Genomic DNA, 16349 nt, shown 5'->3' with positions numbered 1-16349 from the left:
TATTTGCCACCACAGTGGTGACATGAAGAATTGCAGCCTTTAGCTCAGGGCTACTAAGCTCTTAATAATGAGAGAAAGGTACTCCATCTTCACCTATAGCCACAATTACAATGAACAAAAATAGCTGCCAAGGCTTCTACAAAAAATATTCATGACAGTATGAAAAATATTGATTTTAAAAGCCAAGAAATGAAATATTTTCTAAAGTGCTCCATTCAATCTAGTTATTATTTTCCAAAAGAAACTGAGACTGCAAAGCATTTTGCAGAAATCTTACGTTAAAAATAAATCCTCCCAGAAACAGCATAAACAAGCAAACCTAAACTGTCCATAAATTAATGCAGCTCTTGAGTGATCAGGTCACATGCAAAATGTGCACCCTGACCTGGAATTATGTATGAACGTTGAACCTTGATCCATTCTTCTTTCCTCCTCACCCCCTATTTTTTATTCTACCCTAAATAAAAATTGAGAAAAACGTCTATATATGTGTGAACTCCTGGAATGCTATGGCACAGCCTACTGCTCTGAGCTGCTCAATGTGTCATGCAGTGGCACTGCATGATGACTCTGAGCCATCATAGTCATTACATGTTGTATTTGCAACGAGCTTCTGAGCCATTATACATGTCAGATGAGATGGCAAAGCCCACTACTCCGAGTCTCCATGCATTTCTCCTGATTTGAACCTTTTTTCTGTCCTTACTGCATTAGCACAATATGTCTGTTTGGCACACAAACACAGGAAAGAATGGTTTAATTTTGAACAGAATACTGCTTTTATTTCAAAGTGGGAAAAACAATGGTCAGGGAAACATGCTACGTAGTCTCAGATGTTACAAATGCTTTTTGTTGCCTAACCATACTTCTCAAGTTTAACTTAGAATTTTGAAAGGTGTCTAGGTACCTCATTTCCACTGAAATAATTGGAATATAATAAGTATCTTTAACAGTCTAAGTCTATGTAGTTTCAGAGCCTAGGCCTACATTTTGAAATGGGACTTAGCAGCCAAATGTTAAAAGCATTTCAGTCGGGAGTGTAAAGATGTAGACAGGTACTGTAATGAGATTTTCAAAGTGACTAACTCCCACTGAAATCAATCTAGCCTAAGTCCCTTTGGCTTTCAGTAGGATTAATGATCCTCTGTAAGTAAAATTCTTTTGGAAATGGGTCTCCTATAGTTTCAAAAATATTACCGGTGCTCCCTAAACTGCAGTACACTAAAATAATAGCTTGTTTGATATCTATTGTAATTTGATATCTTCTTACCCACATTAGCCAGACACAGTTTCAGTCATTTCCAAATTGTTCATCTGTTCGAACCAAGTTAAATTAGGACTCAGATCTAAAAACCAATAGTACTGCATGTAGCTGAGCCCATAGCTCACAGGTTAGAAAAATGATGAGTCAGGTTCACACCTTTCCCCTGCTGAGAACATCTGAATAAATGAGTCATAGTTTCATAACATTTCTAGCGAACTAGAGGATCGCTTACATACTGTTTCGTTACCAGCTACTTGGCACACAGTAGAACAAGACAAACTGACAGAAAAATTGGTTTGGAAGTCACTATACTCTGGAAATTAAATTATCTGTTATGATGTGACAGATTCAAGTTGAAGTCCGCACCATTTTCTTTTTTTCTTCCAGACTGGAGTAGATTTACTGGGAGGAATATAAGCTGATGCTGCCTAAGTGACATCTCTTAAATATACTGATGACTATCCTCTCAATCTTCCTGAATGGCACCTTCATCTTACACATTGCAAACCTTGCCTACAGCTATCTTGAGGGCATGCAGGTGAGATTCATCCCACATGACCTGAAATTCATCCTACTTGACTTGATCATGTATGTTTATATTTACGTATATATTTACATATATATGCATATATACATGTGCCCAAAACATCTGAGGTAGATCACTGTTTAGTTACTTCTTTATTATGCACTAGCTAGATGATGGAAGCTCAAGCTAAAAGCTTGTGTTACTCTGTGTCTCTTCATCTTGTAACCTCCTGGAATCTGAAACAACTTGTTCCCATGAAGAGAAATGCAGGTCCATGCCAGATGTGCGTCTCTGGTTATGCTGAAACAAGGGCTTCCCCAAAACATCTTTGGTGTGGCATCCGTTCAATTCTAAATATTTAGTTATCAAAGGAAAGACAGACAATGACTGTTTAGTAAATTTAATTCAGAAATGGACTTCTTGGTTCCCACAGCAGTTTAATCATTTATACAAAATGATACAGCTTCATTGGGAGAGATTGTGAAAAATTATGTCACGGTACTTAAGCAGTCAGAAGCTCCTTCTTGTTTGGTTTTTTTTTAATGTATTTTTTTGATCCTTTTAAGTGAGAAAAGAAAAGTGAGGAACTGGTTGAGGTATTTTTCCCCCTTATTTTTTTTTGCCATGCTAGTAAGAATAAAATGACAATTTAAAAAAGGACTGTTCTCATAGTTCTGGTTACCCAGTTCCTGAGTTATGGGAGTTGAAAATATATTAGTGAGTAAGGAATAACAATTTCAGGAAAAAAAAAGTCCCCCCAAAAAAGAAAAACATTGACTAATGTACAGAAAGTAGAAATTTCTTGCCTGTGCATGTAGGTGTTTTACCCTGATAATTTCAGGATGGATAGCACTCTCCTTTTTTAAGCAGGACGGTAAAGTTTAGCAAGGTACACATTAATTATTTAGGATAATATCATGAACTGTTTAAAGTGACATTGAGCTTTCTGGGATGTTTTAAGAAAGTACAACAATGCCAGAAAATAAATGTCTGTAATGGTAGCTGAGGCATCACAGAACAAGCAAAGCTATCCTGTCAAGCAGAGACCAAGCAAAGCATGGTACTTTTAGGACTTTATCTGGTATTCTTTAGAAAAAAATAGTAAGCTCATTTTAACTGAAACTGGTGTATTATTTTTAAAAACCTTTTCATAGAATCATAGAATCATTTCAGTTGGAAAAGACTAAAAACATCAAGTTCAACCATTAACTAACACTGCCAGTTCCACCATGAAACCATGTCCCTAAGCACCACATTACACATCTGTAAATACCTTCAGGGATGGTGACTCGACCAATTCCCTGGGCAGCTTGTTCCAATATTTGATAATCTTTCCAGTGAAGAAATTTTTCCTAATATGCGCAACTTGAGGCTGTTTCCTCTTGTCCTGTCACTTGTTACTTGAGAGAAGAGACCGACCCCCACCTCACTACAACCTCCTTTCAGGTAGTTGTAGAGAGCAACAAGGTCTCCCCTCAGCCTTCTCTTCTCCGGACTAAACAACCCCAGTTCCCTCACCCACTCCTCCTAAGACCTGTTCTCCAGACCCTTCACCAGCTTTGTTGCCCTTCTCTGGACACCTCAATGTCCTTCTTGCAGTAGAGGGGCCCAAAACTGCACACAGCACTCGAGGTGCGGCCTCACCAGTGCCGAGTACAGGGGCATGATCACCTCCTTACTCCTACTGGCCACACTATTGCTGATACACGCCAGGATGCTGTTGGCTGCCTTGGCCACCTGGGCACACTGATGGCTTGTATCCATTTGCCTCTTGACCAGTACCCCCAGATTATCTTCTGTCAGGCAGCTTTCCAGCCACTCATCCCCAAGCCTGTAGCGCTGCATGGGGTTGTTATGACCCAAGCGCAGGACCCGGCACTTGGCCTTCTTGAACCTCATACTACTGGCCTCAGCCCATCAATCCAGCCTGTCCAGATCCCTCTGCAGAGCCTTCCTACCCTCAAGCAGATCAACACTGCGGCCCAACTTCCTGTCATCTGCAAATTCATGTTAATAGAACCAGGTATATAATTTTTTCATTCCATATCAAATTCATGAATCTGAACCAAAAACTGTGATAAAGAATTACGTTTAGCACACTGTTGTTAAAGCAGTACTTTTTGTTGCATTCATTCCAAATAGCTTTAGGAAAATGTTTTAGGCCTGGTTTGTTTGTCTGCTTGCTTGTTTGTTTGTTTTTCTCTTCAGACAAATATTTAATAGGAGTTGAATTCTGTCCTAAATAAAAGTCTTATACAAAGCTTGTATAGAAGAAATATCTACGACACAAATGGCATAAAGCCTGTGCACAGTACTTCTGCCACAGTTCTGTTGAATATTCTTGTTGAATATTGCCAGACAACCTTTGAAATATTTCTATTGTAGTCTAATGATTTTTATATTAACTCCATTACTATATAAATATGTATCAGGGTAAAGCTATGGGCAGATGCTCTAGAGACAATAGGAGGTTAATGGACCTTATCTTTAGTTGATGTCAAATACTGTAGCTCCAGCAAAATCAATACGGTTGTACTGGCTTATGCCAACTGTGGATCTGGTGCCAGGACTCAGCCTTGAGGAACGTCATGTATGATGCAGTGTCAGGAACTGCACTGCTGGAAGCAGTAAGCCCCACCCTGCATTTTTTTTAATCAGGATGCAAGATACACAGTTTTCATCCTATGTCATCTTTTGAACTCACCAGGATATGTGGCGTGAAATTAGTAAGGGTTACAGAATTGGCTTTTGAGATAATATGCCTTTCTTTGTGGTTGGACCCAAATTCCATTCCTGCTGAAGCCAATGAACATTTATAGCAAAGTAGTTTCACAATTTTAGCTTCAGTTTTACAAGTCTTTGTGTTTTATTGGCTTTTTTTTTGAAGCTCCAGATCCTCTGATTACTTTTCAGTCTCAACCTCTATTTAAAACCAGCATGTTTTAATTTGTCATTTAGTCCCTAAAGACTTGAGTCTATAAAAGCAAGTATAAATAATTCCTTTAAAAAAAAAACCTTCATGATTTTAAACTGGGTTCAGGAGTTGGGAAGATTGAGTCATGATCTTTGTAATTATTTGCAATTGCCATTTTCTTCCAGACTGATCCACTGATATGATAGATAACACATTGAATACAGCTGCCTTAGGAGGACCCAGAAGGTATTGCCTTTCAACTGCACAGGCATAATTCGCTGGGCTTCCTGATGTGCCTGAGTGTGTGTGTGCAGGGGATTTTACTTTTTAAGAGAGTTGGAGGGTTTATTCACACCCCCTACCTAGCAGTTGTGTCTGCCATCCCAGTGATGTGTAGGAAAATAAGAATACCACTCTGATGAATATTCATGCCTGATGAATAGTTTTAACTTTTCCACAGCTGGACTCTGGCTGAGCAATCACAGCAGCAGTCAGAAAGTAATATATGTGAAATGAAGCTATTTTCAGGCTATATTTTCTAAATCAAATTGCCAGCTGAATGCTGATAGCTATGGATCAAATAATGTGGCCTGCAGTAAGTAGGCTCATACTGCATGAGCAAGTACACGTAGATATGGGACTATTTTGCACACAGTGATTCTGCTTGTATAAACAACACTATTCTTGTCAACAACATTATGCAACACCTGTAAACAATGTCATCAGATTGTTGTAAACAAGAGTTTCCATGTCAATGAAACATCAATGTCTACAGGCAGGAAAATTGATATGTTTTACCTGAGTACATCTGTTGGTTTTTTTTTAATAGATCAGTTATATGAACTGAACCAATTGTTTTCCACTTCGTATGTTGAATTAGGCAGAAAAAGCTGCCTCTCTTTCTGTTACAAAGAAACAGCTATGGTTAGATCTACAATGATGTTAGAAATGAATATATTAATCAGTCAACAGGAAGGCTTATCTGAGATTACTCATAATGACAGCAAAGTTTCTAGGCAATAGTGAGAAATAAAAATATCAAATTAAAAAGAGAGGAGAAAGCTGGACAAGATTAAAGGAAAGATTTACTTGAAATAATCTAGTAGAGTGTTCATTCATAATTAAGACAAAGTCTCTTCCATACTCTCTACTTCCTCATCTACTTCATCAGATGAGAAAGGCCGTGCTACTATAATAGCTAGGACAGAGTTCATCAAAGGGAGTTGGTGTCATGAGTGTCATTAATTACAGGTCAAGTTTTAAGCACATTAAATTGACTGAAATTGACTTTAAGACATGCAGTAAAAAACATTTTGTGGTATCAATCTTCTTTTTCTTTTAAGTACCAAAATTTTATTATTGAAGAATACACTTCTGATTTTTTTTGAGAGATTAAAATATAGATAATATTCCATTATTAATGACTCCTCATTGTGGCATTTGTTCTTCTCTAGGCTATTCTGTTTTCAATAACCTGTTACTCCAATGAACTTTAAGAGCTGGGGTAATAGTTTTCCTAGTGAGCTGCACTTCAGGATGAGCATTCTTCAGAACATTTCGACAAAAAAATTGAGCCAGATGTTTCCTGGGACGTGAGGGAGGAAGAGAAAAGAGATATTTGTTTCCCCACATGAAAAGAACTGGAGATGTATTTAAAAGACACCACTCTTCAGAGCAGGCACTTGAAATTAGGCAGGGATATGGTCTCCATGAAAACCAAACCATATTTTTTTCCCTGTGTAAACGTTTGAGAAGCACCATTTCCCATGTACACGGGATAACTTTGGCAGAACTTAATGTCCTCATTCTTATTTTTAATTTTTATACTGTATGAGAACCCGTCAATGCTGGAAAAATAGCGGTACAGACTTATATGCAGGAAATAGCATGCAAATGATGACTGGGCAGAAATTCCATTTACAATGGAAACCGTAAGGCTAAAATACCTTTGGGGACACAGAAGAAAAATCTTTGGTTGACAATTTAAAACTTTTTGTCACTTATTATTACTATACTAAGACAAGTAAATGGTGACAATGTTAGATGGGGATAGACAGTTCCTGTGAAAACACGAGTGATTTGAAGAGAAGAAAACTTTTAAATTGTTTTTTTTCCTGTTTTAAATGCATTCACAATTACCTGTTTTACTAATCTGATAAAATAATGAGATATTTTCAATCTTAGAATGTGTCTTGAGCATTTTAACTAGATGAAAATTAAAATACTTTAAATTATTTACACTTGAATTTAGAATTCTATCTTCAGAAAGGAACTGTAGGTTTCTTTTTCACACTGGAAAAAAGAAAAAAAGCAACAGAACAGAGATGATTGTATCCACCAATTGCATAAAGACAGAAAAACTTTTGTTCTTGACTTAAGTAAAAAATGAAACCAAAATCAAACCAAACCAAACCAAACCAAACAATAAAAGCAGTCAAAATCTATCATTCAATTTCAAGTCAATACTGCTTTTATAAATAAGGCCAAAAGTGCACAAGTGAAAAACCCAGTGGGCAGAGGTGTAGAACAATGATGTAGGTTTGAATGATGCTCAAATAGCCCAATAGCCTTACCTAATTTACTCAAATGATGGAGAGTTTTAAGCTTTTAAGAGTAAAATAGTAAAACAAAAAAAGTTCTTATCATGCTGTGTCCATGCCTGTTAAATAATGTTGTACTGTAAGGCAGGCTTGCAGCATGCCTGGGCTGTGTACATTGCTCAGGATGAAAATATTCACATGAAGTCCCTCCTGTGTAATTTTCAGATTGGTATTGCTTTAGAAAGAAAAACAACAACAACAACAACAACAACAATAATAATAATAACGATAATAAAATACCCCAATTGCAGAATGTTACTAAGGGAAATTAGACACATCTCTATTATCTGAAACAGAGGCACAATCCTATATCATCTTCTGTGCGGATTCACGTTCCCTCTTTGTTCTTGTCTTTCTCCCAATGCAACGTTTACTTCAGTTTAAGCACTCAACTATTCATTTCTAAAACTAAATCTGATGTCTATTAGAAAACACAGGACAGGATCAGGCTACAGACAAGGATAGCCAATAGCTACAGGTTATATCTCTTTATGGTCCTGTTCTTTAGGTCACACTGTTTCTAATACACTTTTAACTGCTTAACGAACGGGTTACATGAGCTGGTACATGCTGAAAGCTTTTGAAAGTAAATCAAACAAAATAAATTTTACTTTTGATGAAAAAAGCTGTTATCCTAAATTTAACTCTGAGATCTATTCTATAGGTTGCCTTGAAAATAATCTCTTTTAGTTTCCTTTTTGTTGTTAATATTGTTAGCTTTCTAGCCAGAAGGATTTAATTGAAGAATCAGCTATCAAGTTGTAAGGAGATGAAGAATGAAGGTCACAGCCTTTCTATTATATCTCTATATTACTCTAAGCCTCAAACTAGCTCCTGGGACAATGCCTGTTTCTGCAAAAATTTCTTTCCACTGATCTTTTATTTGCTGCTTTTATAATGAGAAGTGTTCAAGAGCATGCAAGCATGTAATGCACAGAAACTATATCTGATGAGAAGAAGACAGCTTACAGTTGTCTTTAGTTTCGCTGCAGACACAAGAAGCCCTGGAGTACAGATACTCAAAGAGAGCATTTACTACATTTTTATTTATTTCCTTAGTGTCTACTGTATAGCTTGGCTAATTAGAGATCTGGTTGGAAGGATGCAGGGGGCAAATATGACTGCATTTCTCAGAAAGCAGGGCTGCAGTTGGGAGACAAGAGGAAAAGACACTCGAAAGGAGGAAGGCTGAACCAAGAAGGAAGACATGTCCCAGAAATTACAAAAAAGTTTCAGTATGGGTGAACTTTAAAGTGTTAAAGCAATAGATGTCTATAGGAATCTCTTTCATTGAAGAGTAGGAGAAGGTGGAGATATCTTAGCTCTAAAAGCTAATTTTTCTTATTTCTAATTTTTTCTTATTTTTCTAATTACTTATTTTCACATTATAAACTGGCATTATGGGCACACTTCTTTAGCAACTGTAAATTTATAAGCAGATTCTGGCAGTAAGTTAGCAAGCCTTGTCTGCAGGTAAATAAAACAGATACCAAGGGATCTCAAATGCCTGTACTGGCTACTTTTTGCAAGGGAAAAACACTGCTTAAGTCTGTCTAAATCAGCTAGGTAAAGACGAACAAACAAGTAGGTATCCATAACCTCTGTTTTGCATGTGCCTTTTATGGCAATTGCTTGGGTTCTCCATTTCTGTCATCTTAGCAAAAAAAAAAAAAAAAAAAAAGACTATTGCAGTTGTCCCATGGTGGCTGGGCTCCATGTTTGTGCAGGACTCTGAAGTTTAGCATATTGTGACACCCAGGCTTGTTAAAACTTGCTTGTTGCAGTACATTTCTTTAATGTGAAAAGTATCAATGACAGTCTGAAATTGGTAGGTTTTAGAGATTCTCTGAAATTGATTTCCATGCTAGTATTACATAAACCCATTACAATGGTCATTCCTGTGCTAGTAATTCAATCCTGGATTTGCTAGGGATAACCAAGCAGTGTAGCACTTTCAGGCTTTCCATCACAATTTTTCTGCCTCTACAGTTCTTGGGTTACCACTTTCAGCTTTGTTTCTTGTCAGCATAGGAATGTCCTTCTCATTTTCTTCCTAGGGGAAGACTACAAAAATAAAATCACATTAAAAATATATGGTCCTATGGCTTTTCTCCACTGTTCTCAGTTGATTTTATTTGATTATTTCTGCCTATAATCAGTAGATTCTTCATGGAATGGATTCAGCATAATAGCAGACTCTTAGAAATTCCTATTTCTTGAATTAAGAAAATAAGGAATTCCAAGGTACAATTGCATTGCCAAAGCTTATTAAAATCCTCCCCAGATGCAGGTGGATTCATAGCTGCGTTTAGACTCTTGAAAGTGCTGAGGTTCTTTTGTTAGTTTTTTGTTAAACCCTACAGTATATTTCACAAGTTGAACATATAAAATGTCCTTTTCTTTTCCTACAGAAATAAAGATTGAAACTGTTAGTGGGTTTGTAAATTAAGTTTCTTGAAAAGGACAAAAAGCAGCACTTACAAGTATTTCATCAAATTCAGGCTCCTATTAACCACAATTTCTAAACCTTTCTAACAAGCAGTTTCTAGTTTCAATCAAAAACTCTTATGAAAACTTGCAACTAAATTAATGGACCTTTGTATCACTAGATACTATCTGTAAGACATTTCTGAAGTTTGCAGAGCCTCGATACTTTTTTTTTAAATCAAGCCTGACTGTGAAGATTTCTAAAGTTTGTGCAAACAGCCACCTAGTGCCTGATGATGTTCTTGGGCTTTGAAAAGGGGGGGAATAAACAACCTAAAACAGACTTTGCGTGGCTATGAATCTCAGTTTTTTATGTGAATTCTGTGTATGACTTGAGAGTCTGACCTGAGAGTTCTCCACTTGGAAGTATTGATCATATACATCTTAAATTACAGGATTAATTTATTCATAATTTGATAGAGTTTCAGGCCACAAAAGACCATCTAGTCTGATCTCCTGAAGATCACAGGTCATTAGTTCTTTCTCAATATATTACTATAAAAAACCCACAAGATTTTAGTTTGACTGGAGTGCATCACTTCCCAAATAGACAACACATGAGAGGAAACTTCTGTGATTAAATAGTACTTCTGAAGGGATTTGGGCAAGTGATAAATGCCTGTAACCCCACCCACCAACCATCGGTGATTATTCACAAAATTTGATAGTGTTTTTTAGCAACCACATTAACTGGTCCAGTTTCCTTGGACACTTGGGTCTTTTTACTTTGACTGATTGCAATCTTGTTGCTTGTATATTGGGTATGTGTTGTCATCCTATTCTTGAGTGAGATCATGCAGCTGGTAAAATATGCCAGTCCTTAAATTCACTCACTTAGAAGTCCCAGGTCCAGTGACATGTATGGAACAATTTATAGCAGTGATAAAGTGTGCAGAAAAAATATTGGAAACCACAGGTTAAAAGCTTAGTCCTACTTATTTCTGACAAAGCTTGTACTGAACAGTATGTTAGGAGTTTAGAAAAATGTTCCCATAATGAGTTAAATGTCTGGTAGCAGATTTTGAACCTAACGCTTCAAGTAAAGAATTAACATACTACACGGAATTGATGTGATTAAGGAAAAGGATGGCTGCTGAAGCCTTTCATGTTCTCTCCCCACCTACATCAAAATGATATATGCTAAACACGCACACATGCTTTTCTCATAGCACTGATGATTATTATTAATTATTTGAATTATAGTCGTGCCTAGAAGCCTCAACAAAAATCAAAGCTTCATTGTGCTACTTGCTGCATGAAACTGTTGGAGACAGTCTCTGACCTACAAGACCCCAACATAAATAGACAAGGCAAAAGAGAAACAGCATGATCTGCACATGATCAGAAGGGCTGAACAGGCAGTGGACAAGAGTCTTCAGCACTAAATCCACACCTAGTGTTGGGAAAATCTGTCTGCTGGGCCTTCATGATGGATATATGTCATATCTTGTACTTGGGTAAGGCTTTTCAAACAATCCTAATATCTATTCACACTCTAGCCACTTTTACATATAGTAGGCAAAAAAAAAAAAAAAAAAAATTAGGAAGGGTGCAAAACAAATACAAGAGCATACCATTTGTCATGCTTTGTTTTTCAGTGTCACACTAACAAATGTGCTGTATCCATTAACCTTTTTGCAAAGAGCAGAAGGTAAGCTGGTTAACATCTGACAGCTTTACAGAGTCTATTGACTTCTAATGAAAAATTCACCACTACAAGATATTTTCCTTATATCTGTCTACTTCATACAGTTTGTCACCGAGACAGCCCTTAAAATTGTCAAGCTTTACTCTTCCAGCTTCCCATATTCCTTTAGTAAACACAAGCAGACGTTATCATGATGATTTATTTACTACATGAGCTTTAAATTGTTCTCTCTAAGTTCACTCCATGTGGAAGATGACTTTCAAGTTGTTAGCTGATAGCATAGGCTGTACAAAACACATGCATTTTGTTGCTTGGTTTTATCCAGTAGTTGACTGAGCCTCCGTCAGACCGCTGGATGCAATGAACACTCTTTATGTGGAAAAGTTAATGGGTACAACATGTCCTTCTTGCACCTTGGAGAGCATATAGCACGTTCCCAAAATTACAGGGAGATTAAAAATGGCGATGGTAAAAACAGTGATGGTATCACTGAATGCCTGTGTGAGGATACAGGTGCTCTAATAAGTTTGTGGCACAATCTCAAAGGGGAGAAGACTGAGAGCAATTCCCACCACACAGTGTAATCAATCATTGGACTAGCATATAATTTATACATCAATCAGGTGTATCACATAGTAATTTTTCTTTTCAGAAAGCTTAACTGTATTTTCAAGATAGCTCAGCAGTCCTAGTGTCTACCTGATATATCTGTGATGAATAAAATTAAAAAAAAAATTATTAACCCCCCCCCAAGAATAAAAGAAGATACAATTTAGGGTAATAGTATCTTTGCTTTACTCTTAGTTTCAGGCATATATCTACTTGTTTTTTACTGCACTGTTAATTATTACAGATCCAAAGGATAAAAGTGTTGAGAAGTAGATAAGGCTCAAAATCATCCAAGATTAGCACAAAAAGTTGTGTATAAGCTCCTATAAAACCTTATTTTTTTTCTTTTTTTGAGAAGAAGGGGGGCAGGGGGGATAAACTGTCTTTCTCCCATCTATTTTTTTTCTTCACAGACACAAAATGTCAGAGCCAAAAACCAGAAGCTTGACAGTCAGTAGTGTTATTGCTTTCCACCTGTAACTCTACGCTGGTCACAGGGCATTCAACCTCTGTCTTGCTGTACTTTGAAATTTGCCAATCTATATACGAAAAGCTGCAGTTTTCAGAACTGATACACAGCTTACATACCGTCTTGTGCTGCTAATAATGGTATGATTCACTGATATTGTGGATCTGTGTGTTGATGTGTTGACTGACCTGTAGATTCTTACTCTGAGTGTCAGTGAGCATTTTACTAATGTCAAATGTAATATCCAGTCAGGGTTTCAAGGTGTTTGCCTTGTTGGAGGTAGTCAGATGATCAGTATGTTTAATGTAGACTACTGAAGAGTTAAATATTTGCTGTAGATTACATTTACATGCAGTTTGTAGATGGCACATAACCCAGCTGCAGTTCATACAAGTACAGATATACCAGCATGATAATCTCAAGCATGGTAAGATCATAACACTGTGAAGGACACTGTGGAGTGTCATTAGAATTTGAAAGGCTTATTTGCAATTAATCTGGATTGCTAACTTCTTAGTTAAGACAAAGTTTTCTTTCTATTTTCTGAATCTTCTTATCTTCCTATAATTACAATAACATATAGTTTTGGTTACTTGTATATACTAAATTGCATATTTGCGTTACATATAAACATTTCCAATGTTTATTCACATGCTATTTTCTATATTATCTTATACCAGACCATAAGCTTAAATCTCCTTAAAAGAGTTAAGTGCAAACACCAGATCTGCAGTAGCAGCTGCTGATAACAACAGCTCACCTCTTCGGTTCCTTGGGAAACTGTCGCATCCTAACAGACCCAGAAGATGAGCTCAGCATTTATTCTTTCCTTAGCTATCTCTGAGCTGGGCAGCCACTGGTAAAGAGTACTACAGCTTGTCTTTTTAACAGTGTGACAGATGACAGATATACCTTTGCTCTCTATTCAGCTCCCTAACCCACATTGCAGTTCAGGATTTAAAATATCTACAACTCCAACTGGAACACAGAAAGGTCATGATGTACAGATCTGTTTTACTGATGCAGCAGCTAGGGCAAAGGGAACAGCTCTTTGGCAAACAAAACTTTCCTATATGCTGGCCTTATATAGTAGAATAAGCTCTCTAAATAACCAAGGGGTTATCACAGATTTTATCATTTGTTGCACATGCAAGGCATGTTTCTTTGACTCTTATTCTTCTCATATTATATCCTAGACATGTGTCTATGTGAATTGGTGAGGAGGGAGGAATCAAAAAAGTGAAAAGCAATCCAAGCACCTAAAACACAACTGAAAGAGGAAACTGCTGGAGAGGAAGAAACAAACAGATGATGACTATTGCTTAATGAGCTATTAGGGAATTCTAACAATACCTATAACTGCTCAAGCAAGGCCATCTAGACCCGGTTGCCCAGGACTGTGTCTGGAAATGGACATATCTCTAAGGATGGAGTCTCTACAACCTCTCTGGGCAACCATTACCCATGCTCTAACAGCTTCACAGTAAAAAAGTTTCTTTCCATTGTTCAAGAGGGAACCTCCTGTGTTTCAGTTTGTGCTCTTTACCTCTTGTCCTGTCAACGGGCACCACTGAAAAGAGCCTGGCTCCATCCTCTTTGCACCCTCCCTTCAGGTATTCCTATATATTAATAAGATCCCCCTGAGCCTTCTTTTCTTCAGGCTAAACAGTCCCATCTCTCTCAGCTTTTCCTCATGTATGAAGTGTTACAGTCCCTTTACATACTTCTATTGTTTTTCTACCAACGATAACAGCATTAAAACATCTTGGCCATATTCAAATGAGCTCAATAAATATGCAAAAATGATGGTAAGAGACTAGATAACGAAAGATAACAAAAACCTTGTCAAACTGCTGTGTCAGTTAACATTCTGCCATGTTTTCTATCATTGCGATACACTATCGTTGAAACTGGAAGTGCAAATGTGAAGACATTGAGTATTATGGCTTTACCAATGTCCTGAATATCTCCTATCTGTTCCTCTGTGACACTATAGTGCCCAGAGTTGTTCAATCTGTATATGTGGTACAGTGGCCCATCAGGTACCCATGAACTTGAAAATAATATATGTGCTACAAGATATAAAAAATGAAGATATGATCTGCATATTTTATTATTTTAGTGGATATATGTGTATTTTGAATCTTTCTCAGATGTTTCTTGGAACCATATGGCTCAAATTTGAAATACATAATCCTTTGTCATTGAACAAAATGTCCCCTGAGAGGAGAAAACTCATCACTGTGTGGATGAGAACCCAGCAGATATCTCTATCTTGCAAAAGGGAAGGGAATAGCTATCCATTAGTAACATTTATTAGAAATTAAGCACTGGTTCATTATATTACTGGTGTCTGGAAGAGTCCTGATAGAGGACAGACATCACAGTCTTATGGTTTATAGAGTTGATGGGAACACTACTAACCAAATTTTTATAATCTGGTGGAAGAAGACTTTAATATGTTTTGCAGAAATTACTCCAAAGGGCTTTCAAGGCACAATTTCCGAAATGGAAAGATAGCCTTTTTCTCCCTCTGTCATAAATGGTTACACCCACTCACATTCATGGGCTTAACATGCTTTCTATTCTTTGACAAATATAAAAAACCCCAGACAATCTGAAAATAATGTCTCATTTTGCAAACCAAACAATTCAGAAGATTTTCTTTCTTGTCTTCATGTGTAACAAAAGAATCTGTTCAGCTTTTGAAAGCTGATAAAAAGAAGAAGTGCCCTGATAATTCAGCATAAGTCACCTGCATCAGGTAGTTTAGATTTAGTGAGCTTTTAACTATTCCGATGGAAGGAAAAGTGACATGAAACCAGTCATCCACTTCTGTTTCCTTCTGCTCTTTCTTTTCCCGATATGCAAGCTGTTGATGCAGTAGCTCTAAAATATAATGTAAAAAGAAAGAGCAAATATAAAACCTTTGGAACAGAAGGCAGAATTCTACCCTAATTATTTTCTGAATTCTGATATTTTTAATTTTGTTTTCTTCTATGTTCTTCTTAGGCAAATGAACATGACTAATGAGGGAATATTATTTATCACAAACACTTAAATTCAGGACATGGATTTACTTTTGCTATCTGCAGATCTTAAAAAGACACTCTAATACAGATTTTAAAAGGGCATTTGACCCAGCAACCCTCTTGTACTTGCATACATTTAAATGTATAATCTCAAGTGTGAAAATCACAAAATTGATAGCACTATGACTATACGTTTTACGGACTTTCATGTGCAAGTGGTTTTAGAGCTGTGATGGTGGCCAGGTCTTGTACAACATCTCTTTTTTGTGGGAAAGATATTTATACCAGCTGGAGTGAGCTCTGTTGGAAGTCCTAAATAACAGCACAAGAGTTTTACAAATTTAATAAACAAGACAAGCTTTGATCTTTAACTTGGGATTGATTTAGTTATGTTATTGATACTGCTTCCTTTTCAGCCCTTTTCTCTCTGTTGCAGGCATCCTTATGAAACACCTAGCTCAAATTCAAAATAGGATGCAAGGATAGCTCTGTTGAGCATCATTGCATCCAAGTTTTTCGTGCTCAGCTGCCAGGGCTCAGGTAGGCACCCCAGATCCATACGTGGTGGATGAAGAGGGTAGAGTCAAAGCCTACAAGATGCAATCCATTTACACAGCAAGCATGTGAGCCCATCAAAGGAAAATACCAAGTGAAAATCAAGTGAAAATGACCTCAATCCACCCCATCAGGTTCAGAGCTGTGTCACTGAAAAAAAAAAAAAAAAAAAAGATTTACAACCCCAAATATTTCATGAAGTAGAAGTATGTGACACAGTCAAGCTAGGTTTTAAATTTTCCTCA

The sequence above is a fragment of the Leptosomus discolor genome, chromosome 2 (assembly GCF_034619465.1).
Source record: "Leptosomus discolor isolate bLepDis1 chromosome 2, bLepDis1.hap2, whole genome shotgun sequence".
Lineage (NCBI taxonomy): Eukaryota > Metazoa > Chordata > Aves > Leptosomiformes > Leptosomidae > Leptosomus > Leptosomus discolor.
Note: the sequence above shows the minus strand (reverse complement) of the source record.